The following is an 11,301-nucleotide window of genomic DNA, read 5'->3' on the forward strand; positions in this document are numbered from 1 at the left end:
GGTTAAAGGCCTAACGAACCCAGAACAATGAATTTGTAGAGAGTGGATTGAAGGTTTAGGCGCTGGCCGGCGTTCACGAAGTATGAACTCTTTTCTTTTATTGAAAGGTACTAAGATTAGTTTACAACTGGGGGATGCTCCTCGGCCCATGGCCGAGGAGGTTTTTTCTTCCCCCCACCAAAAAAACCCAATTTTTACACTTTGCTTCCCTTCCTTATATATCTCTCACTCTCCCCCTTCCTTCTTCCTTCTGTCGATCATCTATTGGCCTTCTCCCTGACCGTCTATCCCATCAAAGGTCATATCCGTGCTCAAGTGGTTCACCCTGATCGATGTTGCCCCCTCACATCCCCATTAATGCGGCCAGGAGGGTCAGGTGAGCGTATTCAATGCAGAGGTGACAGTCCACCCAGGGCTCGCTCCTTCGCCGTGCTTCTGCCGCCGACGCGTGGCACCGGGCCCTTCTCCTCCTCGGATATTCAAGGAGTCTTGTGGTGGGGCAGCCTTCGTGTTTTTCCGAGGTTTCGGACGACTGAGGATAGGGTCGTCCTCGGCGTGGGCCATTTGGGCCTGGTTTGAAGTGGGCCGAGGCTACCCGATTTTCTGGCCCTACAAACAATTGATTTCTTAGGTAGGGTAAGGGTCAATTCTCCCTTATCTACTTCTTACAATATGTATATATAAAAATGTCTACTTAATGTATGCTGTTAATCATCTATTTTTGAAAAAATTTATAAAAAATTGAAAATTTTTTCAAAAAAGTAAATCATTTTTTCATTTTTTTTTTCATAATATATTTTCTAAATAATTTACTAATATATACCCTAAAACATACATTAGTAAAACTCTATAAAATAATAATAACTTCTCGAAACCCTACAACCAAATAGCCATAATCACTTTTGGACCAGTGTTTTTCTTTAATCAACTTGGTTGAGTTTACCAATATTGCATTTAGTTTTAGACTTTTAGTACAACCTTCTTGGAAACCAGGTGCATGCGCAATATTGCCCATATCTTAATTGCATCTGCAAATCCATATACTATTGTACATTTTAGATGCGAAATGTGTCAAATGAAAAGACGCGTGAGTAAGATTTTGATAAACCCCATAAAATGTATGTGACACATAAAGACAGTTTGGGCTCAAACACAAAGAAAACAACTTCAAAAAAGGAATAGGAAGAAAGTTTTGCAGAACTGAGACAAAAACAGCACCAGTTCCTTACATTGAGAAAGAATTTCGAAAAGTACTTTGGTTACAAAAAAGAAGGCTTTGATTAGGACTGAAGATGGAAACATATTGTATATTAAATTATTTTTGATGTACATGAGTTGATGGGGGGAGACAATGACATTGTAAACCATTTATAAATTCAATAAGTCTATCTCTATGATCTAAAATAATAATAATAATAAAGATAACAATATTTCATCAAAATAATAATAATAAATCAATGATACAATTTTTTCACTTTTTTTTTTCATAAAATTGAGAACTTAAGATAATATGTTGTAGAACATAACTTAAGTACAATATTTATGTGTTGTTCCTTAGATTCTACTCTTAAAATTCAATTATGTAGTTGTACTTAATTAAAAATACACTTTTATCTCATGAAAAAATGCCACATAGCTGTATCTTAAGAAAGGAAATTAAGAAACAATACTTAAATATTGTATTTAAATTTCATCCTAACATTGATAATAAGTTTATATATTATTTTTAAATATAATATTATTCCAATTATAACTTGTAAAAAAACTATTTGTATCAAACATTATTCTTATGTTTCAAAAAAAAAAACATTGTTCTTATAATTTTGGGATAGGGACCAAAATGATGAGGATGAATAAGATTAGATTTGAAACCGTTATTAAAAATTTGATCCACTATACACAAAGCATCAATCATTGATACCCTGTCAAGCTGACAATTCTTTTGAGCTGGTATCTCATGCGCCAAGTGCATGAGACCAGTCTCTCACAAGCAGGTGAGTTCCACACATGAGAGATTTTTCCTTCTTTTATACTATGTGTTGCCAAAATTGGGTAACACTTATCTACTTTCTACAACGTCAGGCACCAATAATTTATACTCTATACTTGAGCTTAGCTAAACGGTGAAGTATATGCATGAGTAATAATGCATTTTGTATAGGCAGCTTTATCACGTTCATAAATAAAGAAGGCAACTTTATCACATCAATGACATAGTTGCTATTTATTATTTAAGTACATTTTATTTATATGTTCACTTAGATTTCTCTTTCTTTCCTCTTTATTTATTTTTGAGTAATAGGGTAATGAATAATGCTAGAGAGAGAAAACATGTCCTAATGATTTTTTAAAAATAGTTGATGCTTTAAATTGTAATTGGAATGATATCATTTTACAGAAACCATTACTAATACTATTTTTATTATGTCAATTACACGTTAAAACTTCAGACTCTACACACAAAAAAGGGTGAAAATTTTTGTGATGGATTTATTGTAGGGTTATTTGTTCATTTTAGAAAGTAGAAACTCAGGGATTACTAACTCAATTTGTGTAGCAGGTCATTATGGATTATGGGTATAGAGGCCATTCACACAGTTGGAGGCCCAAGATGGTCATTACACACATTTATCTCCATGTGCATGAGTTTGATTAACATGATCTTCCATGCCTTTGACAAGAGACTAGAAGAAACAAAAACGTCTGAAATTAATAATTGCAGGTACTAGAAAAAGCAATGATAATTTACATTGTGCTTGGTCTCATTTTTTTGGTTAATTTAAGGGCATAAAAGATAACATTTGTTGATATGGCACACAAAGACAGTTTGGCTTTAGACCCAAAAGAAATTTTCATATTCAAAAGAAAGAAAGAAAGAAAGTTTTGCATACTAGAAACAAAATAGCATCAGTACCTTCATTTTAGAAGAATATTCAAAGTTCTGCTGTAGATGAGGTTGATGGGGAAGAAATGACATTGTCAACCATTTATAAATAATTGGATTGTTAATAATGTACAAAATAATGGGTAAGCTTAGGTTTGAAATATGATTTAAAATTTGGCCTAAATAATGCAAAACATCTGTCATCAATGGCCTGTCACAGTGTCACTTCTTTTCAGCTATGTTCCTATAGCTTGCCAAAATTGGGTAACACTTATCCACTTTGTCTAAACGTCAAACACCACCAATTATGTCCATCTATGTCCACCAAAATTGGCTGGTCTCATGTGCCTCGCACATAGGTATCTCCTTTTACATGGAAAAATCTCTCATGCGCCAGGCGCATGAGACACCACCTCCTTCTATGTGGGGTCCACCTGCTTGTAAGAGACTGGTCTCATGCGCCTGATGCATGAGATACCAGCTCCTTCTACAAATCTATGACGCATGAGATACCAGCTCCTTCCGTATGGGGTCTATTTGTTTGTAAGAGGTTGGTCTTATGTGCTTAACGCGTGAGATACAAACTCCTTCCACATATCTATCTAGGCGCACCACATTCGTGATCAGTCAAATATTGCTCAAGATGGGAATAGAATCTAAAACAACTATGTGCTACTTTTTCATTAAATTCAATTGTAAATGATGCTTAGTGACCTTTAAAATATGCCCACATCAACATATGGCAAGAAAGAAATTTCTAAGAAATAAAAAGAGAGAGAATGGGGCTTTTGGTTACTGTTTGATTGTACATCTCATAGTTATATTGGCCCAAGTCCACATGTGGGCTTAAACCCATTGTACTCTAGTGTTAGTAAATACTAGTTGAGTTCTAGCAATCCCAAGATTCTATGTCCATATGCATAGACCTCTCACTATATATATATTATTATGCTCAATACAATAGAATACACATCAATTCTCCTTCCATGGGTACCAATTTCATCCCTTGGGGAATAAGATCCTTTCAATTCCATCCATTTCACATTTCATATTTTATTTTCTAAATCGAATAGTGTACTGACTGTCACGTTATTTAAAATTTACAATGACTTGAGAGTTTTTACAACTTTAAATTCATAAAATTTAATATGAAATATGAAATGAATCCATTTTAAACAAAAATGATCCTTTTCCATCTCGTTGCAACTGCTGCCTAATAATTTCAGCTCATGCATGAGATGTTGACAAATCTCCTGCATCAGAACCTTTCAGTTTTCTTCTAAGAAGCACCAAACTGTCATATTGTGCATTTTTCAACATAATTTGAGGTGGATAACTCCGAAATCTACAAGTGAAACAAAAGCACTATAAGTAATTATAATGAAAACCAATACACTAAATTGGCAAATTACCTTTATGCTTTTCCCTATCAATAACATAAAAAGCAATGATTCCTTCAAAGGTTGTGCCAAGGATGCAACTCTGAAGTACAATTTTCCCTAGTCATGGTATTTCAATCATCACAGTGAGGCTTCTTAAACAAGCAGCTTTTAATTGAGGCAGAATTTAGATACAATAGATGTTATGCACATTTTGACAATTCAATAGTTGGGAGAGTGAGGATTGGAATGCTAAACATCTCCATGAGAAATACCAGGAAGTGCTTGTGGAGCTACAAGGCTCTTGGCATTACAAATAGTTCAGGTCAACACTAGCTTCAGTTTATTAGCGGTCTCCACTACAAAACCAACTAAATTAATTCCTTGCCTGACCTGGACCATATCGAGTGGTACTAGGGTGCAAGAGTGAAAAACTGTAGATATAAGATTATCATAATATGAAACTGTATGCAAAGATCAAAATATTATTAATTTATTATTGTCCAATTGGCAATTAAGTGCGGTTAACATCCTGATTCCCCATCTAATGCTATGTCTATTATTTAGGTAAGATGGTACAAGGCAATAAGCAGAGAGAGAGGCAGAGAAAATAAAGGAAAAGAAAATCTTATATATTTACTACACGCACTATTAAATCTCCACTCAAATGATGCCAATATGATTGGCTTAATTCAGCTGTTGAGGAGAGTGTTTCCATCCTTGAAATCCAAGACAATGTGAAAGATAAGTTTCAGTAGACTCAAAATCTTACTTTTCTGGTAATTAAACACAACTAGAGCAGTTCAACTTTCTGCCTCATGTGGAGAAGTGCAAATTACCTACTCACACAAGATTTATGCATTATACCTTCCATTTATCAAGTTCATGCATTCTTTCACTTGAACTGTGTTATGAGGACAAAAGGCAGTAAATTTGACACCGATATTCATTTCCAATATCTTTCTGCCAAGGGTCTATTTAGACTGTTTGTTCTACTTGAGCAACACAACAATCCTTCCATAGTTCAAACGTGCACAAATCGCAATATCAATCAAAATGAGCAATGTACTATTAGATTAGAATATTGTAAGAAATGGATAAATTATCAATTATCATTAAATCCTACATGAGAATACATCATGTGAAGAACAATAGGTCCTACATACCAGATACTGCTGATTTTAAGGCAACAGCATGGAACCCCTAATGGAACCCAGTAAATGGTTTATATGATTCTTAGTAGCAGAATAGAGTGATACTGCCTCTGGTGCAAGTCTTCCTATTACTGCTATGATTCCAAAGTGCTTGAATGAACTACTACAGACAAATCTTGCTGAAATACCTAAATGCATATAAAATAGATGTTAAAGACATAAACTTTGCAATTTAACCCACATTCATGAAAATATCTACCAAAAATTAAATCATAATCAAGCGAGCAGGTAAGAAAATCTACCTTTTTAAAGTTTTCCAACTCTTTCCCTAACTCTGCCACAGTGTCAAAGAAAGATTTCCAAGTCAGTCCAGTTACATCAACCAATGTCGATTTAGGCAAGAATGGTAGTATATCTATCAAAGGATCACAAAATGAAATTTAACAAGAAAAAACTACTTGCCTGAAATTAATGGTTTTTGAACATGAAAAGATTATGAATCCCTAACATTTAATGGGAAGTGTCCTTGGAAAGAGGATTTCCATACGTACCTGATTTATCTAGAGCAATACAATACTTGATATTGTTGTAAGGACAAATCACAATTTTGGGAGGCTCAATAACTGATGAAAAAATCCAAATTTTTGTATTGGTAAGTTAGAGACACACACAATGAATTTTGAACCCATGACCTCACCCTTCACCATTGTTATGAGAGAATGAGGTGTCACAATGATATACCTACATCTATATAACACATATAGAACTAATGAAGTGTAATGTCAGTGTCCAAGAAAAAGCAGACTTTGTTTGATAAGATGGATTTCACCAAGTAGTCCAAGAAAAAGCAGACTTTGTGCGAAGCCTGCCCATTTTAATAATGCATTGTTGGGGAACTGGCTTTGGTGGTATGCCACTGAAACTAATTCTTTATAGAGAAGTGTGGTGGCTACGAAGTATGGGTGTATATTGGGTGCTTGGACTTCCTATGTGCTTAAGGGACCATATGGTGTGTCCCTTTGGAAGTATATTAAAAAAGGGTGGGGAGGCTTTCACAGTATGTCAAGTTTGGTTTGGGTGATGGTCTCAAAGTTCGTTTCCGGCTTATGGTGTGAAGATACAATCCTGAAGGATGCTTTTCCGATGTTGTACCATATAGCCAGAAATAAGGAAGCGTTCATGGCAGAAAATACGAATTGGAATTCTTGGGTTCTTCAATGGGATATTTTGTTCACTAGATCTGTTAATAATTGGGAGTTTGGGATTTTGCAATCATTTCTTTGTCTTCTGTATTTCTTTAAAGTTACAAGGGCTAAGGAAGACCAGATGTTTAGGACCCCTACTAGGAGTGGTTTATCTGAGGTTAAGTCCTACTATGAAGCTCTTATTACAAGTCACTCCCCCTATCTTTTGTGTAAAACCGTTTGGAAGGATAAGATTCCTTCTAAGGTAGCTTTTTTCACGTGGCCTGCAGTTTGGGGACAAATTCTTACCATAAAGAATCTTCAGAAGCAGAATAGATGCCTTGTTGATTGGTGTTGAGTGTGTAAGCACAGTGGGGAGACCGTCGACTGTATGTTGCTTCATTGTGACATTGCACACGATCTATGGTCTATGGTGTTTTGTCTTTGAGTGTGAATTGAATTTTGCCGAAAAGGGTGCTGGAGTTGATGGAGTGCTGGAAGGGGGGACTTTGGTAACCATCATTCTATTGATGTGTGGGGAACCATGCCTCATTGGGTTATGTTGATTATTTGGAAGAGAGTATGTTTTGATACAAATAATTGCATAACATAACAAAAATATAAATATAAAGCTACTAACAGGGGGCACCCATGCCAGTGAGAAGTGCCTCAATAGCCCGTCTTAGTGTGCCATCACCAACTACTTTGCTATGTTTGCCCCATCCTGTCAAAATGCTGGCAGAGAGCAAAAGACACAGTTTAACTCTTTAATTGTAACCATGGTCCAAACAGTAATAAATAAGCATATAGTGGACAAATTAATACCTTAATAGCTTTGGCAATTCACGGCCTTCAAACACAACAGAGCATATGTTGAGCAGCCATGCATGAACCATTGCCTGTGTTGCCCCAGAAGACATCAGATGCAAATCTAAGCAAGAATCAGACCAAACACTCTCCCATACATTTCGGCGCTTGCCTTCAAGCACAACCAGTTGTGCCCTTTTTTTCTAATTATAAAAATTCAACAAGAACATTGTCACTTTAGGACTTAGGATCATTCAAGTATCAGTCATTGTATGCATGAACAACCTTGTACAAGAATGATCTAACTGAGCACACATGTACATATGAGGCATCTTCAAATGAATTACACCAACTGCATCCAGAGTCCAAATCACATACATGAGATTGACCATATACGGATACAGTTTATATTAATAGAAGACAAAAAAAAAAAAGCAAGTGCCTTTCCCTATCCTCTAAACCATATATTCTCAAATTACCACCTAACCATGGGCAATGATAATTTTGAAGGGTAGATAAGTCTCAATAGCATCCCATAGAGAAAGGGAACAGGTTTCACCCTCCCCTTCTTGAAAGGAAGGCATATTCATGCAGCTTCATCCACTCAATTAGCTTCTTCACTAGAGTCTAGACTCACAAGTAGTAAATGAGCAAAAAATGCAAGTCAAATAGTACATCTAGGGTTTGTGCAGAGATTTTTTTTTTCCCCCACCTAGCAGAAAACACTCGTACATTATAAATTTGTCAACTTTGAAAATTGGCAAGAAAGTTTGAGTAAGTACACAATTAGGAACTCTATATGGATATTAACACTTTTTATTTAATAAGTATCCATATGGATATTAACACATGAACCTCTTATTTGCATCACAAAAGAAAAACTTTTCCAAGTCATAAACCTAAGGTCCTAGGAATCTTTCAAAAGTTTGATCCATTACTACTTTAAACTATCACAATTAGTTGTAAAGTTTCATCATAGGTCATGTTGCTGCATCAAAAAGTTTAGTTGTGTTAGAAACTGCAATATACTGAATTCAAAAACAGTGCTATGTCACAAGACCCACTTACAGTTTTCATTTATAGCTCAATCAGCCAAGAGAGAAATGTGAAACCAAGGTTTTCAATAGCATTTGACATGCCTAGGGTGAGACAGCATCAAAAAGCTCCTAGTAGTAAAGCATCACTCCCACAAGGAGTAACTTATTAAAACGTTTCCCACAAGGAGTACAGCTGTACAGCCTCAGACAGAAAATAAGAGCCTACAGATTAAGACTAAGACCACCAAAAAAAATTTCTAGATGGGTACTCATGCCAGTATAGCATTTGTGACTTAAATGATCTTCATGCAACAAGACCCTCAATATAATAAAAGATGGAAAGCATCTGATAAAGAAACATACCTGCAAGCATTTAATATGGCTGAAAAGGTTACAACATTCGGCTTAATTTCTAGCTCATGCATCTTCTGAAAGACTCCCAAGATGCACACTATTTCCTGCCTAACCCTCTTATCTTTCTTTATGTGACCTGCTTTCTCGGCAGCAAGCTGCCCAAACATCTTCATGATTTGATTATCCTCCCTATTTACCACCCCCAATTCAGTAGCATCCTCAATAACCATTGGTGATGAAGATTCAATATGCCACTCACCAGCTAAAGCAGCAGTATCAACTGGACATTCTGCAGCTGCAGACCGACCAAAAGCATCAATAATGGAATTATAAGTGACAACATTGGGCCTAATCCCTTCCTTTGTCATCTCATCAAGCAAAGAGACAGCAGATTCCACCAAACCATTTTTGCATAGAGAATCGATAAGTGCACTATAAAGAACAACATCAGCTTTCAACCCTGCCTGCTTAAACTCTCTAAAGACCTCCATTGCCTCCCTATACAAACCACCTTTTGAGAACACATCAATCAATGTTGAATAAGTTAACAAATTAGGAAATACATGATCTGCTTTCATCTCTTCAAACATTTTTCTAACTTCATCATACTTTGCTTGCTTCCCATACCCACCCAGAAGTGCATTATATGTTACAACATCCTTCTTAATCCCACAACTCTCCATCTCCCTGCAAACATTCAAAGCCTCCTCAAACCTACCAAGCTTTGCATAAATCGAAAGTAAAGTATTATACGAAACCCTGTCCAAACTAATTGCTAAAAACTTCATTTCATTAAATAAACCCAATGCCTCTTCCAATCTACCAGCCTTAGCATGCCCATCAACCATAGTACTATAAGTCACCACATTTGGCAAAATGTTCTTTATAGGCATCTCCAACATAATCTCATACGCCAAATCCATCTGCCCACCTTTACAAACCGCATCCAAAAGAGTATTATAAGTAAATATATCCTGATCAATCCCTCTATCCACCATCTCAGTAAACAAATTCCGAGCTGCCTCCCACAACCCCCCTCTACTACAAACTGCAAGAAGCGAATTATATGTAATCCGATCAGGTTGCACCCCATTTCCCAACATGTCATCAAAAATCTCCACAACCCTCTTAAACTCCACGCCTCCTTTCCCACACGCATCGATCACAGCATTATAGGTAACCAAATTCGGAAACAAACCCACACTTTTCATGGACTCGAAAACCTTTATAGCCTCATCGCAATACCCACTTCGCCCATACGCACTAATCAAAGCCGAATAGGCGTAAACAGTGTTCCCATACCCCTCATTCCTCGCCGTCTCGAAAACTTCTCTAGCAAGTTCAACTCTTCCTAGCCTACCAAGAATACTAATCATAGAGCTAGCTAATTTCCCTTGCTCATTCTTCCTCCTCTCTCTTTTCACAGCGAATTCGAAACAACGAATAGCTTTGGAACACTCCCCTCTATTGCCTAACTCTCTAAGCAAGTAATTATAATCATCTGAACCACAAAGCTTTGACTCAAAATTAAGCAACACATTCTCAATACCTTTAACATCATGCTTACCTAATTGGATCAAGTGTAGCAGAGCTTCCTGGGCTAGAGGGGAGTGGCGAAAGCCCAATGAGGCTTTGGGCCGACCCAAGTGAAGCTTGGAAACGAACCGGGTCGATCGGCGGCCCGAGAAGTCGGCTGAAAGCTCGGACTTTGGGGTACAGAGAGAGTGAAAGCTGGGGTTTTGGGTGGTGGTGGCGGCGGCAGCACAGGGATTTGGTGCATTGCGATGTGAGGGTAAAGGCAAAGGTGAAGGGTTTGAGAGAGAGACTTTGGTATTGGTCCAGTAGCGGCGATTTTGGGGATGGGTTTGGCTTTGGTTTTTGTGGTGGGTTTGTTGGTACTGGTGATTTTGGTAAGGCTTGGTCCCTGTGATTGAACACTGTGGTGGCGTTGAAGCCATTGAAGACAAACACACACGCACACAAAAACCCACCAACCAACAAAGAAGCTATAAAGGTGAGATTTTTGGAGTGAAATTAATGGAAAAATGTGATTTTGGAGATGGGTTTTGGTAGGGTTTGGATGAAGGGGGCTGTGGGAGATGGAGAAGCCATGTTGGATATGGAGTGAGATTTTAGATTTAGAGACGGACTTACTTTTAAGAGTTGGAGATAAGAGGAAGAGAGAGAGTTTGGGAAGTGGCAGGTGGCAGCTGTGTAGGACTAGGACTCAGCTGAATTGAGCTTTTTAGATTCAGACATTGAAATATTCGCCTTTCTTTTTCAATTTATTTATAATTTGTTGGGATTTATTTGGGTCCCACTTTTTGATAAATGGTTAGGATGGCGTGAAGGGTCCAAATGGAAGTTAACCAGACATGGAGTATTGGAGTGGACTAGAAGAGTAAAGAGTAAATTGCTACTGGTAAAATCGGACGGCTTAGATTGAGATTCGGGTGGGCCATGCAAAGAGTAGGTAAATACAGTAGTGGAAAATACTTATAT

General features: G+C 37.1%; 1 long non-coding RNA gene and 1 pseudogene across 1 annotated transcript; both read right to left on the reverse strand.

Annotated features, from left to right (window-relative positions):
• Positions 1–3,801: 3,801 nt before the first annotated feature.
• LOC136070676 (uncharacterized) lies at positions 3,802–5,766 on the reverse strand. The gene is made up of 3 exons (XR_010631911.1): positions 5,720–5,766; positions 5,430–5,605; positions 3,802–4,229 (listed from the first exon to the last, which is right to left on the reverse strand). It is a non-coding gene; the product is annotated as an uncharacterized LOC136070676 (long non-coding RNA).
• Positions 5,767–5,871: 105 nt separating this feature from the next.
• LOC111984768 (pentatricopeptide repeat-containing protein GUN1, chloroplastic-like) lies at positions 5,872–11,030 on the reverse strand (annotated as a pseudogene).
• Between the last annotated feature and the right edge of the window lie 271 nt (positions 11,031–11,301).

Source organism: Quercus suber, unplaced genomic scaffold (assembly GCF_002906115.3).
Source record: "Quercus suber isolate HL8 unplaced genomic scaffold, Cork oak 2.0 scaffold_14, whole genome shotgun sequence".
Lineage (NCBI taxonomy): Eukaryota > Viridiplantae > Streptophyta > Magnoliopsida > Fagales > Fagaceae > Quercus > Quercus suber.